This window comes from Equus caballus, chromosome 12 (assembly GCF_041296265.1).
Source record: "Equus caballus isolate H_3958 breed thoroughbred chromosome 12, TB-T2T, whole genome shotgun sequence".
In the NCBI taxonomy this organism is placed as follows: Eukaryota; Metazoa; Chordata; class Mammalia; order Perissodactyla; family Equidae; genus Equus; species Equus caballus.
Window position 1 is genome coordinate 30,104,144 of NC_091695.1, and position 13,419 is coordinate 30,117,562.

Consider the following 13,419-nt stretch of genomic DNA (forward strand, 5'->3'; position numbering starts at 1 on the left):
TTTTGTTTCATAGCTGAGGAGTTATTCAACTCCAGGGCTTTTGGTACCTAAAGTAGTTTAAAGTAAAGACAGAAACAAAGAAATCCATTTAAGGAAGATAAGAACAATAGAGAAGAATTTTACAGCTTTAAAATTTTCTAATTTTTCACACCATTAAACTTGTGATTCAAAAAAAGGAGGAGTGCTTCTGTGAAATTCAGTTGAAGGACAACCATGTTGCAGATAGGAGTTCTTAAAGTATTTAAACGGAGCACCCAGTCTGGAAAAAAACCCATACTCGTGTGGATCCTCAAAGGACCCCAGTCGTACCTAATAGGCATTGTCTTATCCACACACCAAACTGCATCCATTTTTGTATCCCTTGTGCCAAAATACTCCATTTCTGAATATTTAACATTCACTTGTTTATCTTGGATACTTGGAACTTATATTCTGAGATCACTATTTTTATGCATTTTCTGAAATACTTATAAATTACAGAAGAAAACAATAACTAAATGCATGCTTGTGTAATGAGATGTCATGTAGGACATGTTAGCAATAACCTTGGAAAGGCTCTTCATATACTGATAACACCTCACTAGTTTTCTGACCTAATACCTGACTCTGTAAACATGAATCTATTAATGGAAAGTAAACACTTTCTGAAATAACACTTTTAATTTTTTCCAAGCAATACGAAGAAGAAGAAATATGATTCAGTGGAGTTGGGAAATGGCACCAGGGTAAAAGAATTTATATTTCTAGGACTTACTCAGTCCCAAGATCTCAGTTTGGTCTTATTTATTTTCCTGTGTTTTGTGTACATGACAACTCTGCTGGGAAACCTCCTCATCATGGTCACTGTGACCTGTGAGTCTCGCCTTCACACCCCCATGTACTTCCTGCTCCGCAATCTAGCCATCCTTGACATCTGCTTCTCCTCCAACACCGCTCCAAAGGTCCTGGTAGACCTTCTGTCAAAGATAAAGACCATATCCTATACTAGCTGCATGATGCAAATATTTTTCTTCCACCTGCTTGGTGGAGCGGATATTTTCTCTCTCTCTGTGATGGCATTTGATCGCTACATAGCCATCTCCAAGCCCCTGCATTATGTCACCATCATGAGTAGGGGGCGATGCACTGCCCTCATTTTGGCTTCCTGGGTGGGGGGCTTTGTCCACTCCATCATGCAAATTTCCCTATTGCTGCCCCTCCCTTTCTGTGGACCCAATGTTCTTGACAGCTTCTACTGTGATGTCCCCCATGTCCTCAAACTCGCCTGTAGACACCTCTGCACTTGAGCTCGTGATGATTTCCAACAATGGCTTAGTCACTACCCTTTGGTTTATCTTCCTGCTTGTGTCCTACACAGTCATCCTAATGATGCTGAGGTCTCAGGCAGGGGAGGGCAGGAGGAAAGCCATCTCCACCTGCACCTCACACATCACTGTGGTGACCCTGCACTTTGTGCCCTGTATCTATGTCTACGCCCGGCCCTTCACTGCCCTCCCCACAGATAAAGCCATCTCTGTCACCTTCACTGTCATCTCCCCTCTGATGAACCCCTTGATCTACACTCTGAGGAACCAAGAAATGAAGTCAGCCATGAAGAGACTGAAGAGAAGACTCATGCCTTCTGTGGTGGAATAGAGTAAGAGTTTCCAACCTCTTCATCACCAAGGACTAAATACATTATTTTTCCCACAAGTTCTATTTACATACTCAAATATGTTGTCAATAAACTAATATACATTTACTAGGTAACAATTTATTTTCCTAGTAAAGTTAATAGGTTGCTGGTAACCCAAGCTTCTGGTAAGCATGAAGTAACTAGTGTTATAGGATTGAGCTCATTGATGTATTTCCATTCAAATATCAAAGTAACAATGTGTCAATCAGGACAACTATATGGCAAGTGAAGAGAATGATTGAATCCATCTCCTTGTCAAGAGGTAAGTAAACAGAAGCCTAGAGTTAGAGTGATTTGCTCAAGATCCCACATCCACTTAATTACAGAGATAAGTCTTCAGATACCCGATTGATTGCTCTTAAACTACGTGGATGTAATTTATTACATTACTGGACCTGTCTATGCCAAACTGTGATCCTGTTCTAGAAAGATTTCATGATCAGTGCATCTGAAGCACACATATATGGGGACATATGGCCCATCACAGATTAAGACATTTTTTCTGCTTAGTTGAACTCTACATGGGCTTGTGACCTCTTGAGAACCTCAAAGGCACACAATGGTTGTCCTCCTGGATTCCTATCAGGAATGAAGAAGGCTTGAAAGATTTCCAATAATGGCCTACAGGGATTTATGTCATGCAGAACTACATGTACCAGATTCACATTCTTGTGGTAGGTTTAGACAAAGGCAGAACCTCAGAGATCCTACACAAAGAGCAAGCCATTCTCATTATTCCAAAACTGATCTTCTAGTCCAGCCTTACCAGGACCAATCTCAGATTGGCTTCTCCATTGAGAATTTACACTCTTCCCACTTCTCACTGCCCAAGAGAGAGAGGAAGGATTAAAGAAGATAAAACTCTAAACAGTCTGTTTTTCAATCTATTGGTGTTTGTGAAGAAGAAGTATAGGCTAGTGTTTTTGTCTGGGAAATCATGGTAAAAGTAAACCATTATAGCTGAATGCTCTAACCTCAGAGTCATACAGCCTTGGGTCCAAATCCTATCTCTGCCATCCCCCAGTTGCCTAATCTTGAGCAGGTTATTTTATGTCTTCAGAAGTCATAGGTCATCTATAATAAGGTACTTATTTACATGTCATGGAGTTGTTGTCAGGGTTAAAATGAGATGGTATATGTGAAACATACAATGCCTGGCAGGTAGTAAATGCTCAGTGAAAGGCTAATGTCATTATTAATATCATCCAAATGGCTGTGCATTACGCACATTCTGACCCAACCCTAACCCTAATCCCCATCGACCTGTTACACTCTTCTCCTACAGGACCCATACTCCTCATTATTGGGAAAAAACTGATGGGGTAGAAAACATGGGAATGTACGTTGAATTCAAAGCATCTTTCATCTTAAAATTTCCAGCTTTTGGTCATTAAAATGTGACAATAGCTTTGCTTCTTATTGTTACAACTTAAAGAGTCATCCAGAAACTGTTGAGATAAAGCATAGGAGAGTTTCATATTAAAAGAAGGTAATGGGTCAAATATAAACCCTTGGCTTTTAGAGTAGAGATAAGGGATCAGAACAAGATGTCAGAGCACCCAGGACAGAGAAGAGCCCAAGCAGAGTTAGCCAAAGGATACTGAGCGTTGAGGACAAACTTTACTTATGTCCCACTTTGGGTCTGGAATGGCACCATAAGCATTCATTGCCAAACTGGTTCAATTCACTGCAATTGCTTGTCACCTGGTCTATCAATACTAAATTTTTACAATATTAACCTGCTTCCCCTAAAATGAAAATTCTAAGAATAATTCACATTTGTCGAGTCACCGTTCACAAGGTCCTGCTTCCTTTGCTCAGGCAGCACTGGTCGCGAGTCTCTAAGCTTTCCTATATGAAATTGCCTATGAAAAATGCATACCACAAACTACTTTATAGTCTATTTCATGCCAACGTGTCCTTTTCTCTCCTTCCTATGTCTCGTGACTTACTCAAATCAGATTTTTATCACTATGTCAGAATTGGATGGCACCAAAGATCTATGGGGTCTGAATCACTAACTGTATCTCAGAAGCATAACCCCAAGAGACCAAGAACCAAAGAACCCTTGCCACATCACTGTCCCTGAGACTTCCTCAAGCCACGTTTAAACACACAACACAATCTGATTCAATAATCCAGGGGAAGGGGAAAGAATTACATCTGATTACAAAAACATCTATCATTGATCTGGATGGTGTAAAATCTAAAGGTGGGCTGCATTTTTTCCAACTAAATCAGCCTTTATTATTTTTAAGCTCTGCTGCTAAGACCCATGGAAAAGTCGACTGGCTGCTCTGGACACACACATAGCTTTCAAAATACCCTTTCTTACATTGCTCCCTGAATCAAATATTTCAATGATCAACATCTCTTGGTACCTGTGAACCCAATAACATAAAATAATTCTGAAGTAATTAACCTGATGAATATCAACAGCTGTCACTAGGCTACCTTCCTAGATTCTAAGGGAGCTGTGGGTCTTAGAGATGTAGATTAAGATAATTGTGTAGTATCAATGAACACATTGCATTCAACGAAATTGGACATATAAATCCACATCAATCAATCTCTGACAGCTGCCCTGACAGTAGCCACAAAGATTTGATTTTTCCATTACTACTCTTTTAATTAAGCTTTACATCTCAGCCAATTAAAGCAAAGCAATTTTGGTTAGAAGGAAGACAGCACAGCCCTTGGTGTAGTTTAAAATGCTTTCTTCTTGAACCAAGAGGGATGATGCACTGTCTAGAGAAAGATATGTGTACTGAAAGTGCACTAGTGCCTCTGCATGTACATGTGAGATGGAACATGGAGATGAGGGAGAGAGAGGAGGAGGGCTTGATGACATTTTAATGACTCCTACAGGAACTCCATTGAATTGGTCACTCAGCTTCCACATCCATATGCAACTATATTCCCTTTACTGATTACTTTAATAGGCTTGTGGCTGACAGACTAATAGACGTAGCTGAGTCACGGTAAGGCAAAGTGGAATTGTCGAATGATATGATTCCCTGAGGTTGCCATTTCCCATATGAAGGAAGAAGATAAAAAAAAATCACTAGCCTTGAGCTAGGCTTTCCATTAAACAATGAATTTCGCCAGAGCCTACATCTTATAAGATGCAGTTGGAGCATTATAAGAGGATCAATTTCCCACTTGAAGACTGATGTCAGTTAGTGTTGGGGTGTGTGAACTTCTAAAACTGATAAGCTGTTAGGGCTTATTTGTCAAAAATGCTGCCATTGTGTGGAATGTTCCTTTTGAAACCAAAACTCTTAATGAAGCAAAGAAAAAGGTTAGTTTTTCATGACTAGGAAGTGGGGAAGTGTGGCTTGAAAAATATTAGAAGGTCAGTTGACGCGGGGGGATGGGATGTATTTTACTTGGCATGATGTTGAGGTTGAAAATTATTTGAAGGCAATTGAGAAGGTGTTCACATCCCCAGCTCTCAGGAGGGTGATTGCCTTGAAAAACAGCACTCTAAAAGCCTTCCTAAATTCATTATATGCTTCCTAGCCAGCTTTGCTTCTTGTCTGGAAGTAGAAGTTTGGGGCTTTAAGCAAGGTCTTTGAATGGCTAGCTTATCTGTGTCCTCATGTGCAACTGAATATGAATAATGTTCCTAAAATTTTTAGAGATTCATTCAAGAGTAGAGGCTTTTCAATGTTAGGAAAGAGAAAAAGGAGCAGCATTTCCTCAGTGGGAAGCTGGAGTATAGGGATAACATTCAGTTTGCAGGTTCTTACGAGATGCTTGATAAGCTTGTTTCCAAAGGATGGTCCTCTTTGGTGTGATTTTTAAGAACTCCTGTGATCCTTATTTTGACCTTGCAACACATAAAATTATATTTCTCTATCCATTTGCCCCCTTCCCCCTCTTATATGCATGAGTTTCACTACAATGTGCGTAATCCTATACTTTCAAAGTATCCTTCCCACTCTTTGCAAAAGACAGCATCCATAGGAACAGACCAGATCCATTACTTTTGAGAGTTTATGTTTGAGGAGATGCTACTCAGAACTCACTTCCCCTGCCACTGAAGCACTATGAAGCTGATCCAGGCAGTTGGTTGAGGTACCCACAATGACTATAAAATTTGCTTTCTTCAAACTCTGCTTTTTTTTTTTCAGAGTCACTTCTGACATCATCTCATACTAAGGCAGTCTCAGTCACAGCTCTCACTCACCACCTGCAGGCTCCTTACACCCACAGACTAACTTGATTTGAAAAAGATTTTTCTGAGCCTTTTTCTTTGTACCATTTTCTGGGAAGGGCTGATAAACACTGGGAAGAACTATAGTTGCAGTAGTTAAGAGCATAAGTCTTTGGAATAAGACAAATCTAGGATTGAGACCTGGCTTTACCAGCTGGGAAACCTTGAGCAACTTACTTAATCTTTCTGTGTCTCAGTTTCTCATCTATAAAATCAGGACAGTAATGTCAACTTCACATGGATATTATAGGTTTTGGAGAGATAAAATGAAGCAGTCAGTACAAGAATCACTCCACAAAAGTTTTCTAAAAACAAACTTCAGCAAAGCAAACCTCCATTATTTTGCCAACATTTCCATAATGTTGAGACCTTGGAAGTAGCATGGACCCCCCTGGGGCCTGATATCAAGATGATTGGATTTGTAAATGAGGATTATAATCTATTTTCTTTCCATAAAGGATTGTAATATAAATAACTATATCTAAACTGCGTACACAAATTTATTTATGTTTCTAAGGAGGTGTATGATACAATACTCTGATTTTTTGAACACGTCTTAGCTCAAATTCATAAGTGAAAAAGAAAAAAGTCCCTAGAGGAGAGAGAGTATTTGCCACTTACCTCAAGTGTTGAGAAGAGGGCTTTGAACGACACAATCAATAGCAAGATGAACCAGTCCCAGACAACCCCACAGATGAACCTGGCATGTATAAGGAAAGAAGCACTCACCTGGAGCTGATGAGACTGGCAAAATAAGAATCCTCAGCTGCTTTCAGTTTCCTAAACAGACATACAATCTCATCTACTCCTTAGAAGCACCTTGTGTATGAGGTAGGTCTCATTATTTTCATGTGGCAGATAAATTATAACGATGCAGGCTGAGAACTGACTCTAAGCCATTCCCTGTGAAACTCCCATGTATTTCTCATGAGTTTGGTACAATTATGGAGTGATTTGCCCAAGGCCACACCAACTAGGAAGGTGGTAAAATCCAAATTGCCTGACTGTTCCAGAGGATCCACACGTGTGTATCCAAAATGCAAGTGTGGGATATGATACTGTTCAGCACACCTCCTGGATGGAGTTTAAAAACATCGTATGCCCAAATGGGGCTATTTTCATATACATCCTCATGATTTTGTACCTCCTCCCTTTTCTTTCTGCCGACTCCACCACCTGCAACACTCTTATTGTCTTAACTGTAAACCTCCTGACGAAAAGATCTATGTTTGAGTCGCCTTTCACTCAAAAAGACCATCTCAATGTCATTATGATGGTTAATTTTGTGTCAACTTGACAGGTGACATGGCGCCCAGATTAAACATTATTTCTGGGTGTGTCTGTGAGAGTGTTTCCAGATGAGATTAGCAGTTGAATAGATGGACTCAGTAAAGCAGACTAATTGCCTTCTCAATTAAGGTACACATCATCCAATTCACTGAGGGTCTGAGTAGAACAAAAGGTGGAGGAAGGAGAAATGTGCCCCATTTTCCCTGCCTCACAGCGTGAGCTGGGACATCTCATCTCATTTTCTCCTTCCCTCGGACTGCGATTTACACATTGCCTTCCCTACTTCTCAGGTCATCAAACTAGCACTGAATTATACCATCAGCCTTCCGGGGTCTGCAACTTGCAGACAGCAGATCTTGGGACTTCTCAGCTTCCATAATCACGTGAGCCAACTCTTCATTATAATTTTACCTTGTATATCTATATATGTCCTATTGATTCTGTTGCTCTGCTGAACCCTCATACGGTCACAGAAATATCTAGAAGAAGGAAGCAAAGAAGGAAAGAGAAACAGGGGAGGAAAAGAAAGGAGGAAAGAAGAGCACAAGTGACAACGTAATGTATGAGGCTTGTTGCAGTGGTTTCCTCAGCAGAAGATTTGAAAACCATTGACTTATCAGTCCAATATCCAAAAGAAAGATTCTAGAGTGGGCTGCTGTCATTCATTGAAATCTGTTTCCACACTCTAGATTAACTGAACAGTGTTTTAGGGGTGATTTCTCCACCTTCTAGCCATGGTAAGTATAGTGTAGGGAATTCTTACATCTGAGATGCTAGAGACCTGAAATTTCCCACAATCGTTATTCTGAACATGTGTTCGTATCACTCTGTGCCATTAACATAAACACCAAAGATGAGGAGACTGAGATGAATCCGAACTGATGACCATGGAATCCGAAAGGAGGCTCTTATCTTATTCTTCCAGGTCAGCAAAAATGAGAGTGCTGCTTGGGGAAACATGGTCTTTTAAGGATTTTTTTCTGAGGTTTAAAGAACAAAGTAAAGAAAACATAGAGAAACAAAAATCAGAATCTGAGAAGGCACTACATGTGGACAGAAGGGCAACCTGCCTAACACAAGAATTCGGGAGGACCTAAAGTCTGTAGGTGAGAAAAAGATAAAAAGGTAACTCAAGTTGTAGCTGGTAAAGGCTGTAAGTATATAACTATAAAAGTAACCATTATGCAGTGGGTCGTCAATTAAACCTCACTTGGATGAAAGTCATTCTGTAGACATGAGATTAAAATGTTATAATCACCAGGTTCATTATTTTTAACTTTCTGCTGAAGGATAATATACAAACATACAGAAAAATGCACATTAGTGTACAGCTCAATGAATTTTCACACAAGCAATAAATTTTTGTAACAAGCACCTAGATTAAGAAACAGAACATTCTCAGTAGTTCAAAATCCTCCCTCATATTTCCTTTAGTTTGGTATACTTTTTGTTCTTTATGTGAACAAAATAAGTGGGTGCACACTTTGTTGTGCCTGGCTTAGACTCTACATTGTGCTTATGAGACATTTATGTTGTTTCATGTACCGTACATTGATCATTCCCATGGCTCTATGGTATTGTATGAATTTAACAATTTATTTATCTTTTCTACTGTTGATGGGCATTTGTGTCATTTCCAGTTTGAGGCAATTACAAACAGTGCTGCTATGAATATTCTAGGATACGTCTTGGTGGAGATGACATATGCACATATGTACATACTTCCTAGGAGTGAAATAGATTATTCTGAGGACGGAGATGTATCCTCAGAAAAATCAATACGTACAACTGAATGAACTATATATATGTATCCATTCTAAGATAGGTGATTAGATAGATATACATAGATATAGGTATAGATATGGATATGGATATAGATCATGGCGTTAGCAGATATAATCAGACAGCAAAGTGATTCTCCCGATTTGCACACCCACCAGCAGGCTATGAGAGGTTCCAGTTGTTCCACGTCTTCACCATCACGGGATATTTTTCATCTTTTTCAGTTTAGCCATTTTGGTATGTAGGTGGTAGTTCCTTGCTGTAATTTCAATTTACATTTCCCTGATAATTCATGAAGTTGAATTGCAATTTGAATATCCTCCTTGGTAAAGTTTTGGTTAGTGTCTTTGCCGTTTTCTCTTTCAACATCTATCTTTCTTTACTGATTTGTAAAATATTCTTTACATATTTTGGACCTGAAGCTTTTCTTAGTATACATATTGTAAATATCCTCCCATTTGCAGGTTGTCTGTTAATTCGCATAATGGTGTCTTTTGTGAAGAAACATTCTTCATATCAAATTCATGCTTATTTTTTAATAACTGTCATATTTTGTATTAAAAGTACAATTGAATAGCTTCACGGATCTGTCACCTGTGTTTCAGTGGCCACAGTGATAGAACCTACCTGTTTGGATGACTGAGTCAAAAACCTGGGTCCTCTTCCACTGGTGGCACAGAATTGCAGGCACGGCCACATACATAAAAGATGAACTTCCTCCCCAGGAAAGCATCAGACACAAGTGACAGAAAGACAACAGTAGATTTCATAAAACTTTCTTTAACTGCACTTTTATTTCTTCCAGAGATATACTTCAAAAAGGATCTGGGACCCAATGGAGCAGGGAAATTATACCACAGTGAAAGAATTTATTTTCCTGGGAATTACCCAGTCTCGAGAACTGAGCTGGGTCTTATTTGTCTTCCTGTTTTTGGTGTACATGACAACTCTGATGGGAAACCTCCTCATCATGGTTACAGTTACCTGCGAAGCTCACCTTCACACTCCCATGTACTTCCTGCTCCGCAATCTATCTGTTCTTGACATCTGCTTTTCCTCCATCACAGCGCCTAAGGTCCTAGCTGATCTTCTGTCAGAGAGAAAAACCATCTCCTTCAGTGGCTGTGTCACTCAAATGTTCTTCTTCCACCTTCTGGGAGGTGCGGATGTTTTTTCTCTCTCTGTGATGGCATTTGATCGCTACATAGCCATCTCAAAACCCCTCCATTATACGACCATCATGAACAGGGGACGATGCACTAGCCTGGTTGTGGCCTCCTGGGTGGGGGGCTTTGTCCACTCCATCGTGCAAATTTCCCTATTGCTGCCCCTCCCCTTCTGTGGACCCAATGTTCTTGCCACTTTCTACTGTGATGTCCCCCAGGTGCTCAAACTCGCCTGCACTGACACCTTCACTCTGGAGCTCCTGATGATCTCTAATAATGGATTGGTCAGTTGGTTTATATTCTTCTTTCTCCTCATATCCTACACAGTCATCCTGAGGATGCTGAGATCTCATACTGGAGAGGGCAGGAGGAAAGCCATCTCCACCTGCACCTTCACATCACTGTGGTGACCCTGCACTTTGTGCCCTGCATCTATGTCTATGCCCGGCCCTTCACTGCCCTCCCCACAGATACTGCCATTTCTGTCACCTTCACTGTCATCTCTCCTTTGCTCAATCCTATGATCTACACCCTGAGAAATCAGGAAATGAAGTCAGCCATGAGGAAACTAAAGAAACGACTATGGCATTCAGAAAAGATTTAAATTCTATGAGGATGTGCTAACACTGAAATTTAAAGATAGATATTAAATTTCACTTCCTCAAAATGTCCAGAGATCACCTTAATGCCAAGAAGAAAGGGGCATCTATGGATACCATGGTTCCTAAAAGAGGCTGGTCCTATAGTACGTACTGGGGACCCATGGGTGATACCGCTTTAAGGTGAGACCCATTATGTCTTCCACTACTCGCTTTCAATTATTCATTCCACATATATTTACAGAGTATGTATTATGTGCTTGGCAGAGGTGGGATTCAGACTGCTGCAGAAAGATTAAAGATAGTCACTGTCCTACAGGCACACTCCAAGATGCTATAAGAGGATATGGACAAAGTGCAGTGGAAATATTGTAGGCACTTTACTTGAGAGCTTCAAAGGACATTCGACAGTGAGGAGACCTTTTCAAGGGGAAAAAGATAGAAAGGGACAGTCTAGGCAAAGAAGTCAGTATTTGTGGAGGGAAAGACTGATGTAAGAGTGTGCCACGTTCATGCAACAGTGAGCTCGTTTTAGCCACGAAGTAGTACACTCCTGGAGTCAATACCAGTATTTGACGATTGGAAGGAAAAACTCCGTCTGTGGTCTCCTGAGCAATGCAAATCTGTGATTTCTACTAGGGACAGAGGATCCCCAAATCACTCCAAGGCCATGGTTTCCTCCTGGCAGAAGGAGGTAATGCTGTAATTGGGAGTATTCAGGAAAAATTAACACTGATGAGTAGAGGCTTTGGACAGCTCACCTGGATTCATGAAAGGCTTAAGCAAACACAGATGCTAAGCACTCCCATGGGAAGCAACTGACTCCCCATTAGAGAGCAGAATTATCCCAATCACAGACTGGATAGGCCCAAATGTCTCATTGTTTCTGTTTTTTTGTTTCTTGGGAGTTTTTTTTCCAGGTTTGTTGAGATATAATTGACATGTAACATCATGTAAGTTTAAGGTGTAAATCATGTTGATATGATAAACTTATATATTACTATATTATTACTCCCATAGCATTAGCTACCACCTTCATCACATCACATCACATGATTAACATTTCTCTTTTGTGGTCCTCATTGTTTCTTCACACAGAGACCTCACAACTTCCTTACACTTCCCATTCAATCCATTAGAAGGTAAAGACAGGATAATAGAAAGCATGAGGCTTTAATCAGTGAATCTGAGAATTTGCTAGTCTCTATGAAATGAATGGAATGAGAATGGTGCTAGGAGAAGGTTAATCTATAACTCCATTTGGTATTTTGCTGGGATCTATTGACTTTACTGTACAATATCTCCCATTATAATAAAGCTCAAGCCATAAAAGCTGTCACTCAGGTATTAATCAGACACCTAAACACCATGACAGAAAAGTTCAAAACAGAAGTAGTTAACCACAGTAAAAGTTTATTTAATTCTCATGTCACAGGCCAATGCTGGTCTACAGTAAGAGTTGTGCCACACATTCATTTAGAGAAACAGGCTTCTGTTTCTTCCATCTTTGGCTCCACTTCTCTCCAGAGCCTCACAATGCTTTCCATTCATCCACAAAAACAGGAAAAAGAGAGAGGATTAAGAATTATGAGGTAAAGAGAGGGATGGTTATGGGCCAGTCATGAAAGTAATGTGTATCACTTTTGACCACATCCACTGGCCAGCTCATAGTCCTATGGCCTCAACTGACTGCAAGGGAGTTTGGAGAATGTGATCCTGCTCTGTCCCCAGTAAAAAGAGGAGAACATGAAAACTGATGAACTCCAGCGATTTCTTCCATACATATAACACATTATTAAGAAATCACAATTGGATTAGATGAGAAGGACTAAGACTTTATCTCTAAAAGGATTCTCTTAATACCTAGAAATATTTGCTGGAAGTGCTACTGGACCATTTGGATTCACAGAGAACCAAACTGAAATGAAGGAGATAAGAGGAAAGAAAATTTAATAGAAAGGATGGAATGGTGATCAAAGTAAGCCTGGAAATAGCATGATAATAGGCTAGAAGGTCAGGATCCAAAACATAGAACACTGGAGGAGAGTGTCCAAAGAGGACTGGTCAAGAAGACAACGCTCACTTAGCCTCATACTTTCTAAAGGCTAGTTGTAAACAAACATCTAATCATCCAGAAGCTCCTATAGAGATAAATACCATCTTCTTTGTTGATTGCTCCTCCATGTGTTCTATTTTTTGCCCATCACCCAAACATTTTCTGAATTATTATCTAATATGAGACTTACTTGCCCAAGCGTAGAATTGAACAAAGACATAGGTTTGTCTTCAGCTGTATCCATCTGCAGACCAAATGACTATTTACTGCCTGGCTCCCTCTTTGCTCTGGCATCATTGTTCTTCAGATCCTACCTACTTTTCACAATGATTCCTCTTTCTTATATTTCTGTTGACTTGACCTTGAGAAAAACCTTTGTGAATGGGCAGAATTTTAAGTAACCAAAGATATATGCAATCAGAGTTTATGTTCTCAACTGTAGGACCCTGCAAATGATAGAAACCCAGCAAAATCCACCCAGGAAGTTGCCTTGGACTGTTTACACGTGCAAAACAACCTCATCACACACAGAGATGGAAAGCAATGGAATTCAGGACAACACCATTAAATTTACTTCTCTTTCAACATGACACCAATTAATTATTTGGATTAATCTATCTCTTTCTCAAGGT

The 13,419-nt window shown here is 40.0% G+C and overlaps 2 pseudogenes; both read left to right on the top strand.

Annotated features, from left to right (window-relative positions):
• Positions 1 to 806: 806 nt before the first annotated feature.
• Positions 807 to 1,635, top strand: LOC138916491 (olfactory receptor 4D11-like; annotated as a pseudogene).
• Positions 1,636 to 9,801: 8,166 nt separating this feature from the next.
• LOC138916840 (olfactory receptor 4D9-like) lies at positions 9,802 to 10,736 on the top strand (annotated as a pseudogene).
• Positions 10,737 to 13,419: the final 2,683 nt, after the last annotated feature.